We start from the raw sequence: 25,361 nt of genomic DNA on the forward strand, positions 1-25,361 counted from the left end.
GTAGCCCCAGGCTCCCATTCAGGTCGTCTCAGGCTCCCATTGGTCCGCGTCATTCCGGCTCCCCCATGCATGCACTTTTTGGGGGTGCAGGCATGCCATGGACTAATCACAAGTAACCCAGAGATATTTAAACCTCCATAGCCCTGTACACTGTGCCCTATTGTGGTTTCTGTCCCAGTACCCTTTAATGCATTCCTTGTTCTCTTGTGTTATATTCTTGTATTGACCTTGGCTTTGTTCTTGTGTTGTTTGCCTGTCTGACAGATTATCGTGTACCTGTCTCTGGCTAGTTATAATTTTTCACTATCTCTCTGTTACCCTCACCTCTGCTCACTTCTGACTACTTAACTAACATTAAGTCCAGCCATTCTAAGGCCCTGGTATACTTTACTTCCTTGTCTTGCCTCTTGCTGTCTTGAACTCCCGCGTGTTGGGGTATTACACCATGACAAAAATATCCTAGAGAACCCGAAAACAGGTTTATGATGAAATACAATGTGATTTAGTACTGTTATACATCACTAAATAACAAATAAATGCTTTTTGTGTTTTGTGTTTTGTTTTGCAATATAACACGTTCTGTTCACAGTTATTTGACACAAGCTATTCTTTTTTTTTTTTACTTAGGGTATGGGTTCCATTATATTAGTGAAATATTTAAAGGAACACTATAGTCACCAGAACAACTACAGCTTATTGAATTTGTTCTGGTTTTCAGAGAAAATGCAGTGTTTACATTACAGCCTAGTGATACCCTTACTGGCCACTCCTCAGATAGCTGTTAGAGATCCTTCCTGGATCATGGCTGCCTAAAATGCATCCAAACATTCAGTATCTCCTCCCTCTGCATGCAGACACTGAACTTTCCTCATAGAGAGTCATTGATTCAATTCATCTCTATGAGGAGATGCTGATTGGCGAGGGCTGTGTTTGAATCATGCTGGCTCTGCCCCTGATCTGCCTATTTGTCAGTCTCCAATCCTATGGAGAGGCATTGTGATTGGATCAGGCCACCACTTCTGATGATGTCAGTAGGCAGTGGGCAGGTCTAAAGGAAACAGTGACAAACTATGCAGCTGCAGGCTTCAATTCAAGTAAGATTTTGCTATATTTATGGAGGCATGAGGGGAGCAGGGTGGCTAGATGGTGGTTTTAACCCTATAGGGTCAGGAATACATGTTTGTGTTCCTGACCCTATAGTGCTCCTTTAATGTTCCATACTTACCTTGCTTAGCAATTGATAGTTAATTAGCAATACTTTCCAAGTTTTTGTTGTTGTTGACAGCAGATGTTTAACAATGTTATTAAACATTTAAAAGGTAAAGTTAAAGATATTCCATTTAAAACTAATTATGATTTTGCTGGTAGTATGTGCACTTGCGCTTCATTGAAGCATGTGGATTTTTCTACAATCTTAACTGCATGCATAGCTACATTATATATTAATGTCAATAAACCAAAAGGTGCAGCGCTGTATTGAATGTAAAGTAAATCCGGAAAAAATACTTGACCTAGTATAGTGCAATAATGTTAGTTGAAAAATGAACATTATTGAACTATGCTAGGTCAAGTATTTTTTACGGATTTACTTTACATTCAATACAGCGCTACACCTTTTGGTTTATTAATATATGTTTTTGGTGTTTATGGGAAGATTACACTTGGTGTTATAGTGGCTATTGTTATAAATAGTTGTGCATAGCACTGTATACACGTACAGATACCTACAATATTAGCGCCAGTATACTCATTTTTCTATTTATATATTAATGTGTTGAAAATTGTCAAAACTTTAATTACTGTTAAGGTAGGAGTTATTTCATATTGTTGCTGTAATTATTACCACTATTTATACTACATCCTATCACATTTTATCATTGTCTAAAACTTTTAATAGAACTGAACTCAACTATTTAGTTGAGAGAGAAAATGCTTTCCCCATATGTAGATTTATTGCAATGGTTTTTGACAGAAGAAACAACTTGACTATCACTATGAGAAATCTACCAAGCCACTGTGATAGTTGTAGCTTAGTTGAATAGTGTACCTGATATAATTTTTGTAGTATATATGTTCACACCTTAGAGATACATTTTTGATAGATTTTTGATTGACAGACAGATAGAAAGATAGATAGATGATAGATAGAGACTTAGTAGCCTTAAATTACTGAGAGCAATTGGAAATGCAAATGGTGAATCTTGGGAAATGTAAAGCTCAGCATACTTAAAGGAGTACTATAGTGCCAGGAAAACAGTCCCCCCACCCTCAGGGCCCCCCTTCCGCTGAGCTGAAGGGGTTAAAACCCCTTCAACCACTTACCTTTCTCCAGCACCGGGCTGGGGAACTCTCCCCCCAGCCGAGTTCAAATCCGAATGTGAATGCGCGGCAAGAGCCGCGTGCGCATTTAAATAGCCCATATGAAAGCATCACTTAATGCTTTCCTATGGACGTCCAGTGTCTTCTCACTGTGATTTTCACAGTGAGAATCGCGGAAGCGCCTCTAGTGGCTGTTAGTGAGACAGCCACTAGAAGCTGGATTAACCCTCAGTGAAAAATAGCAGTTTCTCTGAAACTGCAATGTTTCAGCTAGAGGGTTAAAACTAGAGGGACCTGGCACCCAGACCACTCTATTGAGCTGAAGTGGTCTGGGTGCCTATAGTGGTCCTTTAATGTATGCCATATGCTGCAATAATTCAGGCTACACCTGTTCCAGAAATCTGTGCTTTCAGGTATTTTTATTTCAAGATAAAGCTTCATAAAGAAGGGCACAGCATTACTTGATCCATACACACATCACAATTAACTACTTACACCTGTTCAATAGCACAATAAATAAAAACGTCAACTTTAAAGCTGTTAAGAATTGAAAGATTATATTTCCTGGCATTTAATATATAAAATATGTTTTAAATGAAGCAAGGCCATTCTCCAGTAAATAAAAACACAAGGATAACTATGACTGTGCTAAACCCCAGTAAAGGACTTGACGAATCAAGAGGACGTTAGCGAATTTCCGCTGAACGAATAAGATTCGGCAAAATCAGACTGGTGAACTTATACTCTTATAGAGCAAATTGAGGATCCCTACCTGGATTCTGACTATAGGAGAAAGAGACCAAGTAAAGAAGTGGTGCTCTGCAAACACAGTTGCTCACCCCCTCCAGCTGTCAACATCATCAAAATCCAGCCAATGTGCTGTAACCCTTTGTATGCAGATAATCTCTGGTTCAATGTTACCTTTTATTTGTATACCTTAGTAAATTTCCTTTGTTTTTACAGTATGTTATTAGAGGTCCTTTATCTCTCCTTCCCTATTTTTCTTTTTTAGTACGTACTTATCCTCAAGACCATCTGGAATTGTTATAGATATATTTTTAAAGACTGACGTTTTTGGCATTTTATTATTATTTTGTTTATAATTCCTGTTATTTTATGAGGTTTTAGCCTTGAGGTTTTTACCCTGTCTTTGTAAAAAAGCTTGATGCCTTTATGAGTTAAATAATCTATCATAATATTTCAAGCCTAGTAAATTTCTTATCAGGAGTGGTAACCCTGTTTCTGGGACCTTTCTCTCCACTTTTACACAACCCTTACTTTTCTCCCTTTTCTTTTTTTTTTTTCCTTTGCAATATTTTTGCGCTCCAACCCCATTTATCTATTTATTAAGACTGGTAAATAAATGGTAAATATTTAAAGAAACACATGTGTGTGTCTGTGTTCATTGATGATATATGTGACAATATGTGTCCAGTCACATACCTGATGCATCTCATGGAGCAATTAATGTAACCTACTAATGAAATACATTGGATGCACACAGCATCAGACATTTGCATACTTTGCATGCTGACTCCAGACATTCAATAACAGAATGTATTCTAATTCAGAGAGCTGTTAATAGGCATGGAAGCTGTACAATGTAAATTTTACTCAAAACTTCTCAAAAATGGCACTGCTTTAATGCACAGGGCTGCATGGGCAGCATCCAACCATAGCTGTATATTTGCAGGAAAAATGTGTACAGTAAAGACCACCTAGATTAACACTAGGCCCCAAGGTCTAGGTTTATATACATGACAAATCATAAGTCACTGTGAGCAGGTCAAATATCTACTATTCACCCTCACCATGTAACCTTTTTATTCCTTTAAATTAAGGTGTATGACTTAGTTTAGTATTTATGCTCAGTAATGTGCCCCCTTATCATATTATATGCCATCAATTCCTTCTTTTCGCTTTCACACCTAATTAACTTTTCTGTGGCTAATGACTAATGACCTTGACCTTGTTCAAATTACATCTCTTTTCTTTCATGGTTGCCTATCCATGGTCTTTTCAGCTCTGACCTTTCCAAAGGTAATTCTATATATGTACACATACACGGCTTAACATTTCTGGTTCTCTGCTACTAGCCAAGTCTTAAAGGTTACTTGCCACTGCAAGCCTGGGTGCCCAATGGCATATACACTATGGGTGAATCACTATTTCTGTGGGATACATTTTCATTTGCCAGTGATTCTTTGAAGTATAGAGAATCTTCCTATGGGCTTGCAAAATGCCCAACCATCTTCAGATTCATTTTAAGGGATCGAAAAAAAGCTATATCCCCGAATATTGTAGGACTACAACATTTAAAATTGGTGTGTTCAACCTGAGACTTGGATAGTGTCATTAGCTTTCCTACCCTTGCTGTGCTATAGTTTTCAGTACTTTCAATTAGTCACATGCTGAGGGAAATATACATTGTACAAAGCAACAGTTTGGTGGAAAGTAGAAAAGGGTGCGTGTATGTCACATCCTGTTCCTCGCTGCGGATCATTCTGGCAATGGCTTCTGGTATCCAGTACTCTTTTTGCTATTCTTGTTTAGTTTTTCTTGGTTTTTCTGGTTTTCTATTAGACAGCCACTAGAGGGAACTTCCTGGTTTCTAGCACAGGAAACCTGTGCTAGAGCATCGCTGGACGTCCTCACGCTGTGTGAGGACCTCCAGCGTCGCTCAAAACCCCATAGGAAAGCATTGAAATGATTTTTCAAGGCTTTCCTATGGGGAGACGTAATGCGCATGCGCGGCATTGCCGTGCATGCGCATTAGGTCCCCTCGGCCGGTGGGCGAGATCAGTCTCGCCCACCGGCCAACGCAATGGATAGGAGGAGCATCGCGGAGGCGGAGACAGCGGCGAGGGACATCGCTGCTGCCTCAGGTAAGTCACTGAAGGGGTTTTTACCCCTTCAGTAACTGGGTATTGGGGGGTGGGAGGGAGAGGGACCCTCCAGTGCCAGGAAAACGGATTGTTTTCCTGGCACTGGAGATTCCCTTTAATTAACAGAAAACCCCTTGAGGTAAGCTGACACCAATTAAATTGTTATGGTATCTGGAGCAGGGTCGGATTAACATAGGGGCTGATGGAGCTGCAGCTCCAGGCCCAGACCGATGGAATAGGCCTTTTCAACCCCTTCAGGACTGGCCTGTTTTTGCGATCTTGTACATTAAGGACCAGGGCTCTTTTAACACTTTTGTGGTGTTTGTGCTTAGCTGTAATTTTCCTCTCTCCCATTTACTGTTTCCATACAAGTTGTATATTGTTTTTTTCAGGACAAAAAGGGCTTTCTTTACATACCATTATTTGTATCATGTCTTATAACTTACTTTAAAAAAATAAATAAAATATGGTGAAATTTTTTTTAAAAAAAGTTTTTTGACTTTTGCTTGAAAAATCTTTTACTTACCTACGAAAGCTAATGAAAAAAACTGCTAAATAGATTCAAAATCTTGTCCTGAGTTTAAAAACACCCAGTATTTATGTGCTTTTTTGCTTTTTTTTTGCAAGTTATAGGGCTATATGTACAAATAGGAAATTGCTGTTTCAAAATATATATTTTTAAAATGTATCAATAGTGACATTGTAACACCGTTATCTGTCATAAATCTCTGAATCACACCCCACATGTACATATTTTATTAAAGTAGACAACCCAGGGTATTCAATATGGGGTATGTCCAGTCTTTTTTAGCAGCCACTTAGTCACAATCACTGGCCAAAGTTAGCGTTCACATTTGTTTGTGTGTGAAAAAAATAAAAAAATAAATTGAATGCTAATTTTGGCCAGTGTTTGTGACAAGTGGCTACTAAAAAAAGACTGGACATACCCAATTTGCAATACCTTGGGTTGTCTTCTTTTGCAAATGGTATGCCATCATGGGGGTAATTCTCATTCCTGGGCTACCATATGCACTCAAAGGCAACGTAACCAACCTGGCCATTTTCAATGTAAAAATACTTGACCCTTATATTTGACCCTGTAACTTTCAAAAATGCTATAAAACCTGTACATGGGGGGTACTGTTATACTCGGGAGACTTTGCTGAACACAAATATTAGTGTTTCAAAACAGTAAAATGTATCACAACAATTATATAATCAGTAAAAGTTCTGTTTGTGTGAAAAATGCAAAAAAAGTAACTTTCACTGACAATATCATCGCTGTGATATGTTTTACTGTTTTGAATCACTAATATTTGTGTTCAGCCAAGTCTCCCGAGTAAAACAGTACCCCCCATGTACAGGTTTTAGGGTGTCATAGAAAGTTACAGGGTAAAATACAGTGCTAGAAAATTACATTCTATGGACTTTTGGCCTGGGTTGTCATGCAGGTCCCTCAAATTGCAATCAATAAAATTACTTAATTATGTAAAAATATTACATAAATACACACAGAGAATTTAAATATATATGCATATTTATATATTTGAAGTCTACGTGTATATTTATATAATTATTTATGTAATTTTGTATATGGACATACGTATATTTCGTATTATTTTTATTTATTTATATATACATAGATATATAAAATTTAATTCTAAGTTTATTTTTATATAAATATATATACAGTATATCTTAATATCAAAATACAGTTAGAATAAAGTTTCATATAGATATATCATTTAAAAAAAAAATTCTTATTTTTACTTTTTTAATTTAAATTTTTTTTGCATAGGTGTACAAACAGTTATTTCATGCCACAACAGCAGTTGACAAAAGCATCTTAATACATAGCTTACATATGATATGGCTTTCAGAGAAAACTTGCACAGTTTTTTGAGGTTATAATGTGAGACGAAGGAAAACGTTGCATATTTTTACATTACGTAGAATCTATGGCAAAGTAACTTAGTGTCGGTCACAGCTGCTCAGTATGCAGGTCGGATCTTCGGACTTATGACTTATCTATGCTTGGCCTAGGTTCCTGTACTAGACAATATACATTTGTAAATGTGTATTTATTAAATATTATGTGTGTAATCTCAGTCAGCCCGGTATTGTCCATGTAAATGGGGTTTTCGTATCGTCTGGGCATTGCCCGTTGCATAGTTCTACCAAAGAACCTAATTTTAGCTAGGGAAAACAACAACGCTGGTTTGTATAAAACAATATAATGCAGTGTGCCTCCAGGCAGTACTATAGTGCCCGGTGTGGCATTAAGGTTGGGGTGGCCCTCACGGGGAGTATGTATGGGTGGCAGGCATATAGCCAGTGAGTTGTGTAAGGGGTGTAGCAAGCATGTAGGATTCGCCACTCTATGTGATTGTGGTACAAAAGTGTGGTTGTTCCTGGATGTGCGTAGTTAGGTGTGGCGCAAGGCGACCCCCTGGGCCTGCAGCCTGAGTGCTGTATATGTGTGGAGTCGTACCGTATGTCGGGTTAGGCCCTGATGGCCGGCGCCGGTGTCATTATGGTCGGGTGGGGAGTGTGGCTCCGCCGCCTAGTCGGCCTGGGAGGTCACGGTAGCAGCGGGGGTTGAGTGCGGTTAAGTGTTGTCTAGCGGCTTTTAATTTAATTTACTTATTATTTGTATTTTATAATATATATATATATATATATATATACACACAATATATATACCGTATATACTCGAGTATAAGCCGAGTTTTTCAGCCCATTTTTTGGGCTGAAAAACCCCAACTCGGCTTATACTCGAGTCAGAGTCTGTATTATGGCAATTTACATTGCCATAATACAGACTGGGGGGAGAGGGGGGCTGGCAGAGCTGTACTTACCTTTCCTGCAGCTCCTGTCAGCTCTCTCCTCCTCTGTGCCGTCCGGTCAGCACCCAGTGTAAGTCTCGCGAGAGCCGCGGCTCTCGCGAGACTTACAATGTGAGCTGACAGAAGAGCAGAACGGACGGCGCAGAGGAGGAGAGAGCTGACAGGAGCTGCAGAACAGGTAAGTACAGCTCTGCCAGCCCCCCTCTCCCCCCACTGAACTGTCACTGGACCACCAGGGAAGGAGAGCCCCCCTCCCTGCCATATATCAAGCAGGGAGGGGGGACGAAAAAAAAAAATATAAATAAAATAAGAAGAAATAAATAATAAAAAATAAATAATTAATAATAACAAAAAAAAGGGGTATAAGGACCATTATGGGAGGGGGGGGGGTATAAGGACCACTATGGGAGGGGGGGGGGTATAAGGACCACTATGGGAGGGTGGGGGTGGGTTAAGGACCACTATGGGAGGGAGGGGGGTATAAGGACCACTATGGGAGGGAGGGGGGGGATAAGGACCACTATGGGAGGGGAGGGGGAAGTAAGGACCACTAGGGGAGGGGTGAGTCAGGACCACTGGGGGGGGGGTGAAGGAACACGGGGGTGGGGAGGTAAGGACCACTGAGGGAGGAGGAGGGGAAGTCAGGACATATGGGGGGGGCATTTTTTTTTGCCTACGGCGGCAAATATCCTTGCACCGGCCCTGCACACACTGCATTCACACACTGCATTCATGCACACACACACTGCACTCATACACACACGCTGCACTCATACACACACGCTGCACTCATACACACACGCTGCACTCATACACACACACATACGCACACACTGCATTCATTATACACACAGTGTAAATAAATATTCAATTAATATATTTTTTTTAGGATCTAATTTTATTTAGAAATTTACCAGTAGCTGCTGCATTTCCCACCCTAGTCTTATACTCGAGTCAATAAGTTTTCCCAGTTTTTTGGGATAAAATTAGGGGCCTCGGCTTATATTCGGGTCGGCTTATACTCGAGTATATACGGTAGTTATTATATATATTATATATATTTATATATATGTGTGTAATTTAATTATAAGTGTATTTTTATATTAATATAAGTATATATTAATATAAAATACATTTAGTGTGACATTATATATGTGATATATAGACATATTATATAGATATAATATATGTATATATATATATATATATATATATATATATATATATACACACACAAATATATAATTATATTTTTTTATTAACATTTATTTTTTATTTTTATTTTACAGCAGCAGGGAGACTGCCTGTCATTGTGACCATGTGACCGCTTTGTTGAGCGATCACATGGCACCCGGGGTCCTAATTCACTGCGGGGAGACTGCCTGGGCTGCACACCGGGAGCAATGCCGGGAGCAATGCCGGGAGCAATGCCGATCCCACACCGGGAGCAATGCCGATCGCCGCCGGGGGAACGACGGCGATCGGGTAAGTACATCTTACTGTTATGATGGTTCAGGACCGTCACCAGTCCTCAGCGGTAAAATACCGATGACGGTCCTGAACCATCCACGATTGCGAAGGGGTTTAAAAATATTTTTTTTTTAACACTACTCTTAGGTTTGCCACTTGACTGGTATTTGAGGCTGCCTGGCCGTGACAGTATTGCAGTAATACAGGCAATACAAATGCAAATATTTTTCTCAGTATAAACGGAGTTTACTCTGCAATACCAGCACCGGCTGGAGTGTCCCTTTAAGGGCAGTGTTGCTGAGCATGCTGCTTCCCAGTCGATTCCCAGCAGTTACATTACAAGAGTAGGTTTGCCGTGGCGATAAAATTAAGGCCCGGCTAGTAACATATGGTTTTTAGATTTTGATTCCTATAAGCTTGTTTGACTAGGGCTGTCTTCACCTCTTACCCTTTTTATAATTGTAAAGCGCTGTGAATGATGTTGGCACTACATAAATGCCAAAAATAATAATATGTATATACAACTGCACACAATTACATATGTATACATTAGAAAGAATAATATTGTTTTTTCATGTCATGTCCTTCAAAAATGAGTAAAAAGGGAGGTGAACTAATACACAACTGAGAAAATCAACAGAAAGATTAAAGGTGTAAAAAAAAGGTGCAAAAATGAACGTTACGTCTAATTTTTCTTATTTGCCTATAAACCATCAATAAGCAAGACAGCATATCAAATTGTGTACTTTGATAATATAACACAGCATGTTAAGATAATGTTCTAAAATAGTTCTTATTTGTGAATAAATATGCATCGCTATTAAAAATACTACCAACTTGCTGTTTGATTCATAAATACTAATAATGATTGCTCAACAGCAAGATTTTTGAACTTATTTAGCACATGCCTCCCAGAAATGCCTTTTCTCGATCGCACCACGAAACAAGTTAAATCCTAATAAGACATTTGCGTGTTAAAGTAAGACAGATCTTCCTTACCTTGTGCCAATGGAGAGTCTACAAGGCATAAAACTTTCCCCGGAAATCTTAGCAGGCCTTATGTTCTGACCCCAGCTCCACAGGGAATTTGCATCACATTCCAATCATGTCATCAGAACAATGTAAGGTGAATGTTGTGCCTAAGAGCTGGAACCATTGACTGATGATGTCATTCCTACTTACATGGTTCATTATTGTGTAGATCCACTTGTTAGTGATAAGGGGTGGAGCAACAATTCCCTTAAATTGAAACAAATTCTAAAAAGAAACCTGTCTACGTTACTCTGAAACTTTTCCACGGCAGTGTTGCGCGTATATTCATGTATATTCACGTATCTGTGTGACAGTTCTATGTACGTGGAAAATGGCAACTGTTTTGTTTCAGAGATGAAACATACTCACAAATTTTAAGTTCCTCCTAATTAATAATAATAGTAATTAAAACAAAATATATATATATGCTTGTATGTGTGTGTGCGCGTGTGTGTGTATATATATATATATATATATATATATATATATATTTACAACAAATACACTCACAAAAATATATAACCTAACACAAGGGGTTAATTGCAAAAAAGACTTGAACACAGCTAAATTAGATACTTGTGTCTCAATAACAGCTTACAATAATAATAATAATAATAATAATAATAATAATAATAATAATAAAAACAGAGGTTACTGTTATCATTTTCCTGAAAAATATTGTCTATGTTGTGACCCTGTAAATAGTTTGCTTGGGGTTTAACCCTGTGAGTTCTGATGAGAATTCACTGTGAATAAACACTTTCACTGGGAAAGACAACACATCATTCTGACAATGTAAGGCTTAAACAGCAAGACAACACGTGTTTCAATGAGACAATGAAAGTAACATCCTGATATAAGCTTCAGATGAACAGTACCATTCCCCAAAACAGTCTTTTCATCCTTTTTGAACACAAATTCTACTCTACGGATGCTAAACACAAAATGTCACTAATCTGGAGTATCGACCAATATATTCGTAAAAAGCAACACTTACAACAGCCACAAGCTTGTAATGTACCCAGCTAGAACAAGGATTTGTGATGCAAATCCCGGACAGAGGCTTACCCACTCTGAAAAGAATGGGGGAGGGAGGAGAAGGGGGGAGAATAAAAGAAAGAAAAAGATGGAATTAATTTTGCTGTCTCATTCAGCTTAATGGTGTGCTAATAAGAAGCATGATGATTTCATTTGTGTATTTTAACTGTTGGAACACTGTAACATACACACATTCTCCTTCTGTTAACACATTGGTCTGTGTGATAACACATCAGCCTGCAAATCAATCCTTTGTTTTCTCAAACATGCCATGTAAGCATAAGGCAACTTGAACGGCAGAAAGGGCTACCACATGGCTCCCACAGCTGGCTAAGTGTCTGCATCCCTTATGCATCTCCTTGTTCCACAAATGACCAATAGGAGACAAGCTTGTCCAGCCTCGACTTCTACAAGAAAGATTGATGCACTGCAAGTCCCTCTGGCAGAAAAGTGGTTAACATCAAAATAAACTTGCAGGTTCCATTCAAATGATGTAGTGCGAACAGTATTTGAGGATTTTTTTTTTTTATCCAGGTTTTTGGAAGTTGGCCAAATATGGATAATGAACATCTTACAGACTGTTTAACAGCAACAGGACTGGGGAAATTCTGAAACTCAGGGGCAATGTATTTGCCTGGTGCTTATCAACAGAAAATATTTCAGCTTTATATAAAAATAGATTAGGCTTGATGTGTTTTGGATTTTCAGAGCACACTGTTTCATTTATACATGAAGTCATTCAGTGGCCATTTGCTCCATTTTGCTACTGGAAATGTATCCACACACTAGTGTTGCAATTTCTCCACGTTTGTTTTTGCAAGAAGCACATGAGTTTTGTATTCTGGCAGGGCAGGGCTTGAAAGTACTGCCCAGCATTATATGGAATATATGTAAAATCAAGTAGTTAAAAGTAAACATACATTCCTAATGTTCAAATGTTGTGAATTACATCTCCCTTGATGCTCTGCCAGCATTATAGCTGTAAGAGCATTATGGGAGATGTAGCCCACAACATCTGGAGGGGAAAAAAGGTCGTCTACCCCGCCTACTCCCAACCTGCTGGTTTCTCCAACTATGATCATCATTACTGATGATCTCAGCCAATCAAATGTTTCCTTATAGGGAAGTATTGGAGGGATAGTGCACATGCTTTCCTCATAGAGATGCATTGCCTCAAGGCATCTCAATGGGGAGCTTTCAGGGACTTTATGCTGAGCATGAAGATGACAAACACCTGCCTTGAGGTGAGATTAGGCAGCAATATAAACACTACAAGGACCGTCTTTTTAAAAAAAACCAAAAAAAAACAAAACACTATAATAAGCTGTAGTGTTCCTGGTGCTTAGAGTGTCCCTTTAAGTATGCATCCCAAAGCAGCCTATTTGATTTCTCACTACGTACACATAAAACCTACATAATACAATCACAATTATTTATATAGTGCCACCAAGTTCCGCAGCACTGTACAATAGGTAAACAAAAGGGACACTAGATTCTAACAAAACATGATTGTTATACTGGGACAGTAGGTGAAGGGGTCCTTACCTAAGTGAGCTTGCAATCTATAACATATCATAGCATAATGCTGAATTGATAAGCATCCGACAAACAAATTTAAATAAGTAATCAGAGAGGTGCAGCATCTGAGACGTAATTGGAGAATCTCAGGTTCCCCCTTTTCTACATCAGTTGGGCATTAAGTCTCTAGAATTTAGGTTATCTTTAGTTGTCAAAAACATGCTTTTTATACTGTGTTTGCTATATTAGGCCATTATTTCAAGTTAGTATTTTTGGTTCATTTCCTTTTGTGTCAAGCATGAACATATAACATTCCTGACTGTTATATTATATATGAAAGCTATTTGTTAAATTAGTTGTCTTGATTTATTAATATCTTAGTTAAAACCTTGGCACTTTGTAGGATCTTTTAAAAGTGTTTTAGTGTCCAGAATATTATTTATCCAAATACCAACATGCACATGGATTTAGTTTCTGAAACACTACACAGTTAATTTGCTTTATAGCACTGTCTTTTCTTGGAAGACTTAGATGAAATACCGCATGACTATATTTATTGCTAATCCCACTGGGGAGTACAAGATCTGACAGTTTTGAAACACATCCAGTTCTTCTAAGATAAGCTTGGATTGCACCCAGGAAATGGCACACGTCACAGCAAATCAGACTTAAAACTCATTCTTCAAAGGTATTTGTAGGGTTATTTGAAATAAATGTTCTTAAACAAGGCGTTGACAAATCTTTTGGGTGAGCTGATATCCAGAGAGTTCACAGAGGACACATTCACTCTGTGACATAAAACCATGGTGTTTCCACACGAGATTTATTTAGAGATACCAATGGCAAATTTGCAACATTTTAACCATGAGTCTGTCAGGATCGAAATGTTACCAAGACAAAATTGGTAAAGCCAAATAAAATTCACATGAAAGCATTATATACTATATAATTTATGAATTAATTGTCCCATAGTGCCGGGATTCAAAAGGTGGGACACCAGCATTTGTACCTATGAGATTAAATTAATCCTCTTTGCTCATTAGACTTGTGCATGGCAGAAAGATTTGGTTAGTCTGAATCAATTCATCGGGGAATTTTTTTTTTAGTTTCGTCCACATAGCGAGTTTGGACGAAATATGTCCACGCAATAACTTTGGGTAAAACAATTCAGAAAAACCAAAATGCACCATTTGGATACAAATATTATGTATGTATTTTCACAACATTTTTTCACATATCAAGAGAGAAGAAGTAACCAAAATAGGGAAAAAAGGAGGAGCAGTTAAAAACAGTATATTATACATTGTAGAAATAGAAACAAGATAGCGAGAAACAGACCAAAGCACTGAATCCTAAAAGGAAAGTGCCGGTCTGTACTCACAGTCCTGTGTACCGCGCGGAGACTCCAGGGGTCTCCAGGGGCTTAACCCCTATATTAGTAGAAAACAAAAAAAGAGAAAGATGCTATAAAGGTCTCAATATGAAACAAAGTATGAGACCCTCTGCATCACCTAGTATATAAGTGTAGCCATGTAGGAGTGAAATCAGTATATAGATGTGAACTAAATAAGCCCTAAAGCCAAATGAGGTCATAACGACCAAAAAAAGAAAGAAAGTATGTACTAAAAACTAATACCACTATATCTCCAAGGTAAGGACAGGAAGAAAACCACTGCTAAATAAGTAAAGGGATATATAATACTGGAATAAAGCTTTATTAAAGGACAGGCTAAAAAATGAGTATAAATCCCAGCAGTGACCCCTATATATCTAATCAAGCCTTATCCAAGAGACTGGCTGGAACCATAGGGAGTACTGAGACTCCAAGTTCAATTATGCAGAGTACAGAGAGACCCACTATGTAGTCCTCCAAATGGGTTAGTAATAAGAGATAGGGTCCCTAAGTACAGAGACAGTCTATGGATCCTAGTAGCCAGAGTCAAAACATTAGTAGATAGAGAAGGGAGGAGGAGTATAGAATAGGAAAGTCAGTTCAAAATAAACTGATGGTATAAATTATAAAGCCTCTCTCCCTGTAAAACTATCTAGACAGATATAGTGGTAGAGAAATAGAATAAAATAAATATATAGTATTTCAAATCATATTTGAGCTAAAGAGTGCTTAGATCAAAAATTGTCCGGTAGCCATATTTGAAAATAGAATAGAAAGAACGCCCGACGCGCGTTTCGGTGCCTGTATGCTGCACCTTCGTCAGAGATATATAGGGGTCACTGCTGGGATTGATACTCATTTTTTAGCCTGTTCTTTAATAAAGCTTTATTCCGGTATTATATATCACTTTACTTACTTAGCAGTGGTTTTCTTCCTGTCCTTACCTTGGAGATATAGTGGTATTAGTTTTTTGTACATACTTTATTTCTTTATTTTTTTGGTCTTTATGACCTCATTTGGCTTTAGGGCTTATTTAGTTCACATCTATATACTGATTTCACTCCTACATGGCTACACTTATATCCAGGTGATGCAGAGGGTCTCATACTTTGTTTCATATTGAGACCTTTATAGCATCTTTCTCTTTTTTCGTATTATACATTGAATAATATACTGTTATACAAATATATGATATATACATTTTTTTTTCAATGCTCCTTTTCCCCTCTGTTGGTCACCACTACTCACTACTCATTTAGTTGCTGTCTCCTAGCCATGAATCATCTTTATTTCAATCAATCATCTTTCTTTTTGGTGCCGGAACTCAGAATAACTAAACAAACAAGATGGCTCGTATATTTCTCTGAGTTATGGAATTCAGACGAATTGTGATTTGTTTAAAAATGAATGCACTAGTCTAATGCTGATTGTCTCCAGAGGAATACTGTAACACCACTGACTTCCTTTCAACCACATGCTAGAAGAGTGATCTTTTACACCTTGGCCAAAATTTCTAATAAAGGTTTACAGGTGGCAGGCTCATTTTCCAGTTTGCCTATGTATAGACTTTTGTAACCACAATTCTCCAACTGTGTTCTACTGTCACCCTCACAGTTCTCTGATCTTTCCTACACAACACTTTTTACATATAGGTCCCTGTGCATTACATTTGTGATGCGTCTAGGACATATAGAAACTGCAAACATGACTGCAGCAAACCCGAACACTGATTATTTAACTCTTTAACTAATGCCTAACCCCAATCCTATTACGTGTAATCCTTATCATTAATCCAGTAGTTTACTTCGAACTCTTAATATCTACACATAATTCCTATAAATCAAACTCTTTTCCACACTTCTTAAACGTTGTACCTAATGATTAACCTGTCCAAATTCAGGCCATTCTGCTAAAACTCTTTTCTTCAAACATTAAATAATTGAATCAAGATACTTTAACCCCTTAAGGACACATGACATGTGTGACATGTCATGATTCCCTTTTATTCCAGAAGTTTGGTCCTTAAGGGGTTAAATATGGTTCTATATAAACATAGCGTATACATAAACAATCTTGCATCCAATACCTCACTCCAATGTTACAGGTAGAAACCTGCTTTATGAGGAGTGATTCTGCTAGAGGCTGTTTGCCAATGCAGGTGGAGATTTTTGTTTGTTGGGTGACTGTGATGTAATATTTTAGGATAACTGCCCAAAATATTATTTTGATAACATTCAGTATATAGTGGATAATATTTTGCAATACCCAGGAAACCCACACAAAAGTGACAACATATAGTCTTTTAGACTAGTATGGATCTAGCAAAGGTTTTGAATTGCTGAATGTGCTCTTGTATAGGATGTCAGCTAAGCGAGTAGTGTTACGCACAGTAGATACAGTCTTCTTCAATTAGAATATGACCATCATCCTAATTTAATCTGTGCTCACTTGCTAATTATCACTTTAACTCTGGCCTCCTGTTCCTATGCAGCACACATCATTCTGGTGTCTTTTCAAATTCTGATTGCTGGCCTTACAAAGTAATGGGCTTGACACTATGCATCTGTCATACTGGTCCTTAGATTGGTCCTTAGATTGGCCCGACGTTTGTGGTATGCCTATAGAAGGTGAAATAGTAAGACCTGCAAGCAGTCTGGGAATCAGAGAACAGCATGGAATCTGAAATGGAGATATCAGGTGCACAAGGAAACAAGTCGAGTCAAGGAGGATACACAGAGGCTAAAGCAGCGTAAAAATACAATAACAGGAAGAAATTAGATCTGACACCGCCACACAAAGGGCAGGAGACTTATGGAACCAACATTGGGCTCCCTCAAATAATTCATGAACGAACACCAACCTTCCTGCCCACCTCATAGCACCAGTGCACAATTAACATCCACATGAAGGAGGAGTAATGGTTAAAGTGTACCTGCCACCTGAACAAACCCAACCAGGTCTCAAAACACCCACTTTTGCAAATACCTGCACTTACCTTGCCCCGAATATCGAACACCCCACCCGCGCTCACACTACAACCCACCTTGAACTCCCCTGCACCTCTACCACATGCTCTCTTGCCTCTACACTTGGACACACCACCACTAATATAAACTTATAACCTACTGACAGCTACTAGGCACGAAGAGCACATCCCACTCGCATGCTCATGGGTTGTATATATGCACCACACGAGCAATGAACAGAAGTTGCACATAAGGCGTACACAGGTTGCACGATAACTGCTCACACACCTGCTCTTTGTTTGTTCCTTACTGTATTTTGTTATCCCCCCAACAAGGCAACTACCCATGATATCTATGTACCATAACAATATGGGTCTCTACGCAAATAAAGACAGATGCTCTCTTTGGAGACACAGTCTTGCGCTACCCACATGCAAGAGTACATGATAAACACAGGGTTGGATATACACAACGATACAACAACAAACAAGCCACACTAATTTACATCACTAAGTGTGTAGTCCCAACATGAGGTTAACGGGGAGAGCAGCCAACAGATGTGGTTTTCACGTAAAGAGAAGGGACTAAACCAAAAGGGTAGAGGGATATACAATTGTACACAAATATAATGTACTGTCTGATATGTAATACAATTGTACAGCTTGGACCTTCTTGTTCTGAAGCCCATACGTATGATATATGAATGCAGTTACACTTGTTCCCCATTAACCACCCCCCTTTCTTTTATGTATCCCAAAATACTTGGAAAAAAAATAAAAATTGTCAAAATAAAAAATAAATAAATACTATAGCAGGCAAACAAGAAAAACATGCTACTGATAATCTAGGAAACCTAAATAGTGCAATTGAATGAGTGGGAGGTAAGTTTGTATAGTGCGTGGAGCCTAGCTGTTGGCCAGTGTCATTCCTACATGCCTAGGATGGGCACATTTGTTGACAAATATACAACACTAAAGGGTGGGTTCATGGAAAATTGCACACATTGGGGCTGCAATGGGCACATGGAAAGGGATGCATGTTAGAAATGCTATGGGTGGATGGAAAATAATGTATATTTGGGTTGCCACTTAGGGACCATGCAGTAATAGTATTCAGTGTCAAAAAGATGCCAGGAAGGCATTTTGCATATCTAAGCAGCATCATTTTATGTTCACCAGTTTACCCAAATCATTTGTGCACCCTACCCACTGATGATCTGATGCTCATAGTCTTTTAGAGGCACACTTATCCAAGGCTTCCTGATTCAAGCAACAGATTTTCGTGGGCAGAGCAATTGGTCACCAGATTCAAAACTCTAGGGTTAAACTGTTAACCATCGGGTAAGCCTGTGATCAGGGACCTCCTCAAACCATAACAACTTCCTTACTACAAGACAATCAACTTAAAGGACTTGTGATAACTTTATATCCTACTTATTTAGTGTTTGTAGAGAGTAGGGGCAATTAGATTAAGTGTATGTCAGGGTCATAGCAGCAATGGCACTAATTCAATCCTGATAATAGACAAATGTACAGTAAAAGCAGTCGGTCGATTCTCAATACATTCTCAATGTATATTCCTTAATTTTAACAAACAGTTTGGAACTGCTTACTAACATTTTATTATTAACTTTAAAATATATGATAAATAAAATTCAAAGGACAAATACAATTAAAGGAAACCATTCTGGAAAATCAAGTAAACTTTAAGATTGTGTCTAAAGGAAATTCCATTTTTAATGAGGTCAAATTAATGCCATTTTGCCTAAACCCCTTTAACAGGTGCATTTTCAAATTTATACACGCCTAATCACATGTGCATCAACCATTAGCACAATCCTGGTGTCAAATTTATTTTCCAGCAGCGGACAGAATGATGGGAATATCATACCTTCTCCCTGAGATGTGTTACCAGTAGGCTGGATTAACATGTTGCACTTAATAACACAGATATTCATTAGAGAGAATCTTATATTATTGCATTACCGTGTATTAATTAGTATACCTACAGTGACTGAAATTTGCATAATAGTAAACAAAGCATCACAAATTAATAAACTCTGCATTTATTCTTTTTTTACGTGGGGTGTGAGAGGAGGTAACAATGATACAGTTGTCTTTGATCTTTTTGATTTGTGTTTATAAACCATAAAATATATTTTCTAAATGTCATCTTTATTGAAAGGTTGACAGAAAAAAATACAATCACAATAAGGTAGTGAACAATCTCACCAGAGTTATAAAAACAGAAAGGTAAAATCAAAAAAGAGTGAGCATGACACCAGCAGGCATGAAAGAATCAATGTAAACATTAGAAGAATCTCAAATCCAATAAAGAATATTTTCCAAAGTATAAAGAAGTTATGTTTTCATCATTCCTTTTTATAGGTTATGCAATCTTTTAATTCTAGAACGATGAAGAGAAAGAGGAGAGTTGGAAATGAAAATAAAAAGAGGAAAAAAGAGATCAGTGAAGCAAGAAATGGAGAAGAGAAATGTAGAGTGGGCTAAAAGGTGTAATGGATGGGCTAAAGAAACAGAAGAGGACCAATCCCTGGATGCGAGTCTGTCCAAGGAGTCCAAGCTTTGTAAAAAATGTTGAGGTGCACTGTGAGCATGCAGTCATTTTTCCCATAGGAGGACATAGGTTAATGTATGCATCACCTGAGAAAAGGTAAGGAGGGAGGGTTTCCAGTTTTTGGCGATGCATAGTCTAGCAGCCGTACATATGTGAAAACATCAGCTTGTTGACTAATACTGGGAAGTTTAAAAGTGGGATGGGCAAATTAGTCCTGTGGTCATCTCCAAGTTTCTTGAATATATACCACCAGGGGCGCCACAATCACAAACATGTGAGTATATTTACCATATTTGTAGACAGATATAATCATATAAAGAGATACAAACAATAGAATATATAGTGAAGTATTTAATAATAACAGTAAACAAAATGATAAAAACAAGTATGTACACTCACACATGTAGTTGCACAAAAAGGACATATGTCTCAATTGTGCTAAAAAAAAAGTCTATAGGACGAAACGCGTTGAACGGTTATAAAGCCTGCCAGCATCCCTACAAGAGACACTTTTGGATCATATAAAGCTCTGAAGTTCAGCTGATAAAAGACTGACTACAAATTGGAGTCTTGGAAATTGGATCCACCTGTAAAAGGGAACTTAGCCCAGGAAGGGGCTGACAAGCTTTTTTTTAGCACAATTGAGACATTTGTCCTTTTCGTGCAACTACATTTGTGAGTGTACATACTTGTTTTTATCATTTTGTTTACTGTGTTATTAAATACTTCACTATATATTCTATTGTTTGTATCTCTTTACATGATTATATCTGTCTACAAATATGGTAAATATACTCACACGTTTGTGATTGTGGCGCCCCCGGTGGTATATGTTTTTTAACTATACTATATATCTGCTTGTATTGTTATTGGGATTGGGAGTGATCCCTATTTTGGAGTGGCTAGCCTGCACTGTATTCTGCACTTTTATTCCCACTTACTGCCCATTTCCTTGAATTTATGTGCCTACAAATGTGTTCGCAGTCAACATGCCGCCACAAGTGAAGATGGGAGCCTAGAGCTCCACAACCTAAGGGTGGACTCTAAGGGTGGACTTTGATGAAGTCCCAACCAGATTAAATTAATTGGATTATTTATTTGACTGTATAGTTACTATTTAGTTTTAGTCGGTTTTATTTACCCTTTTCACTGCTTTATATCCTCTCCTCACACAGAGATATTATCCTTCCGTGTGGTCCACTTGCAGAAGGAGATATTTTATTCATATTCTTGTAAGTGCATTTACCAATTTAAACATTTTAATATGGTATTGCACTATCCTGCAGCTGTGGCTGAGGATTTAAGATATACCTTAGCAGATATATCCCAGTAGGTGAGACAAGCCTGATCTCATTTCTACTCTGTGAGTGCTTTTCCAGTCCCTCTCCCCTTCCTCATAGGTATAACTATATTACACCATAGGCAGTCTGGTTTTATATCCTAGATATCCATATCTGATTTAAGACACTCTAGTCTCATTTTTAGAACCCATCCTGTTGGCTGGTTGTTTTATTTTTATTGACACATTTCCAATAAAATACAGTAAATGTGTAACAAAAAGCACAAGGGGAGAAAAGTTTTTTTTACTTATTTTGTATCAAAATCGAAAATTACCTTCCTGGCGGGACTTTGACAGATATGTGGTTGAACTTGATGGTCTTTTTCAGTCTATATTACAATGTAATATGCAATAGTTATCAGATAGTGATAAAGAGATTTAATTTGTCAAAAAAAAAAAAAAAAAGATTTGTTTCAGGCAATTTGGGATTTGTCCATGTGCTGTTTCAGTTCAGACAAAATTCGTCTATGTGATAATTTTGGGTAAAACGATTCAGACAAATTGGCGCAAATTTTGGCTAATCAGTTGGCGCAAATATTGGCTAATCAGTGTATTGAGAAATATTAAAATACTATGTATTATATATTATGCATATTTTTATATTATGTATTATATATTATATTATAAATGTATTAAACACATATATATATATATATATATATATATATATATATATATATATATATATATTATTCATTTATTTTTTTAAATTGCTCTTCCTTTTTTTGTGTGTTTCTCCCCTAGTTATCAGTCATCATTCTTCCTATTAATCATCTTATTTTTTGGCATCACTGACAGAATTCATGGTTCTTGGGCATTGTCAATTTTATTTTGTGATTCATCCATATATAATTTCAAATTTCAGACTAACAGCAATTTCCCTACAATTCGGACAAATCACAGTTTGTTTAAAATAGAATCCACAAGTCTAATAATAATCAAATACATCTTTTCCGCGTTTTCATTAGTCAACAAGACTACTTCTATCCAAAAAATGTTAAGGTATGTACAAAATCCATCAACCAAAAATAAGGGCTTATGCACGGCTTTGCAGACAGCATTTATCACGCAGAGGGGTGTTTAGACTGTTTTAAAAAGCTGGGGTGCAATGTACTTTGCACCAATTGATAATGGGTGTTGATACCATTTCCAAAAAGAGATTTGTTTGCTAAAATTTAATAAATAGAACCAAATCCTTACTACTCTGCACAGGGACATATTTGGATAAACTGATAAATAAAATTATATTTTGCATGCAAAGAGGCAAGTAGCTGAGTAAGTTGTTTGTGAAGTTCATGAATGTCCAAATCTTGGCAACATCAATTTTCATCCTTCTGAGGTCTATAAAACGAGTACCACTAAGCTATGTTGGAAACATGTATTAGCTGCCAGTTTGCTTACATTTAGCAGCATGTGCTTAAACACACATATAAAAACAACTATAAAAACTATATAAAAAAAACAACTAGATAATAACTATTAATATTTTTTTAGTTTCTAAACGTTTAGTTTTTAGACAAATTATAAATCTATAACTATAACTCCCTTGTCTGTGCATTTGCCAGAGATAGCTACTCTTTTAGATTACATATGCATGGTCTTTAGATATCTTCCAAAAAATAGCACTCTATTCGCATATCATGTTTTTTTGCCTTTGCTGCAGCAAACCAGTAAAGTGAGTGATAGATCTATTTTGAGAGCCATAACCCCTTCAGTTGATCACAGATAAGTCCTACTGATGTCAACTTTGAAAAGCTCTGTTCCGCACCTGGCAGTAGTGTCATGCAATGTATATTGAACTTTGAAACTAGGATAGCTTGTGTCACCTTTGAATAAGGTCCCTATCACTTGTAGCAAAACAATTTAATATGGGTTTTCAGAATTCCCGATTCTGCATGTTTTAAGGATGTCCTCTCACAAGAACATTCAGCTCTTTCATGAATGAAGGTGCCTTTGAGACTTTGAGAGTAAGTCAACCAGAATTCCTGTTTCAGTAGGGCACTTCTAATTCTGTATATACACTCAGGTCCTTACATCCCCGTAAATTACAAATCATGTGAATGATAAGTTCACGTGCAGACAGCTATAGATATTAGCAAAACTCTGTTTTAATGAAACGACAACTAGAGTATAGATAAAATATATAAATACATGAGCATTGCTCCCTGCAGACCTTCTCCACACATATGATGATGCCCTCAACTGGTGCAAGCCACTGTAAATGTAGCTGTCCGCCACCCAATTGATGTAAACTAAATCCCACAGTCCCATTACACACTTATTTTGGAATTTGATTACATAACTTGTGAAAGCATTTATCTCCTAACAAAGTTATTCAAGGCATCCATGATGTCGACTTTTTTTGCAATTGCATAGCAATAATGATGAGGAAAGTCAAATAACTAAAAAAATGGAATGTGTGCTAATTTATGCACACACATGCGTGCACATAGATATATTCTATTGTTTTAAAGTCAGCTATATTTGCATGGCAAGACCTATTGGTATATGCACGGTGAAATAGCAACTGTATTCAAAAGCGCTCTTACTCTGTAGGGACTTGAGGAGGTCTGTTACCTTGTTTTGTTGCCATCTATCAGTATGAAATAACTTTGTAATAAAGAAAAATGTATTTCCTAGAAGTTTTCCTAGAAGCTCTAACTTTTTTTAACCGGTAAAACCTTTAGCAGTCTATGAACAATCACCTTTAAAGTTACCAAACCTGGAGATATTTTCTCAAGTAATATGGCCAAAATGCATCTAAGCTGCCCCAAATATCATACTGTATAAGCTGAAGAAGGTGCGCTACCAATGTACAAACTATAAGTACTTAAAGCAGAGGTATCAAACTTACAGCTCATCAGGCTTGCGCATCTGACCTTGACCGCAACTAAGTTCCCACACTCCCTACAGCTTTTACTGCCTGTTTGGTGTGAACTTGCACTTTGCACATATTGCCTGAAAGTGCAGGTCCAGTTCTTGCTGCGTACGAGAAATTAGCTACTCATTGGTCAGAGCGCTCTCTCTGCTCTCTGAAGGCCAGCCTTGGGGTAAGACTGCTGTTTGGCCCCACAGCATAGTGTGAACTACCAGGGATATACTTTATATCAGACTGACAGTTACAAGAGGAACTTCCTCATTGAAGACCTTCACATTTGGCTTCACCATGCACAGGATGATCACTCATAGAGAAACAACCAGCTGGCATTGGCAGAGAGCAGTGATTGTCACACATGTGCCCTTTGTCTTCAATGCTTCTCTATGACAAGCATTGGATCGCACAAACATCATCATAACTGAATAACTGATGTCCCAGATGCAGAGTGGCGAGGAGTCTGTCCTGGAGCTGGATTACACATCAGTTTTATGGCAGTTTTTTTTTTTTTTTTACTTTTTCTAAAAAGAAGTAGGTGCAATCTAAATACATAAAAGAACACACTAACATTCTAACATTAAAAATAAATATATTTACTTTTGATGATTGTGTGTTTTGTTTTTTTAAAGAACACTCCAAGCACCATAACCACTACAGTGTGCTTTAGTGCGTATAATGCAACAAGTGCCCTGGTGTTTACCACCACCATTGTTAGGATTGTAAAGAGTCAACATTTTTTAGGAAGTTTGACTTTTTTCTTGGGGTCCGATGGGCACCACTCCCCCTCCACAAGAGCTCAGTAACAGCTGTAAGCTCTCTTCACTGAGAGAATTCTCACAGTGCAGGGCTCAAATCATTGCCTGAGAGTGATTAGATGACTTAGCAAAGCTCAGCTCATGAGCATCTTTTGGCTCTTCATAAGCAGTAGTATAGTAGTGAGCAGTAGTGGAGGCAGAAAGCAGCAAACTATTCTAAAATGATTAAATGATTAAAATGGGGAGGGGAACCAGGACATTCCTAGCACCATAACCAAACAGTTTTATCCTGACTGTTTATCCAAACTGTGCCAATACAAAATAACAAAATTGGTGTAGCTGTCCAAA

The 25,361-nt window shown here is 37.7% G+C and overlaps 1 protein-coding gene across 5 annotated transcripts in view; it reads right to left on the bottom strand.

Moving 5' to 3' along the window:
- The window catches only part of FILIP1 (filamin A interacting protein 1), a 240,284-nt gene that overhangs the window by 16,650 nt on the left and 198,273 nt on the right, over positions 1-25,361 (bottom strand). The gene's annotated exons all lie outside the window — the stretch shown is intronic.

The sequence above is a fragment of the Pelobates fuscus genome, chromosome 2, assembly GCF_036172605.1.
Source record: "Pelobates fuscus isolate aPelFus1 chromosome 2, aPelFus1.pri, whole genome shotgun sequence".
Taxonomy (NCBI): domain Eukaryota; kingdom Metazoa; phylum Chordata; class Amphibia; order Anura; family Pelobatidae; genus Pelobates; species Pelobates fuscus.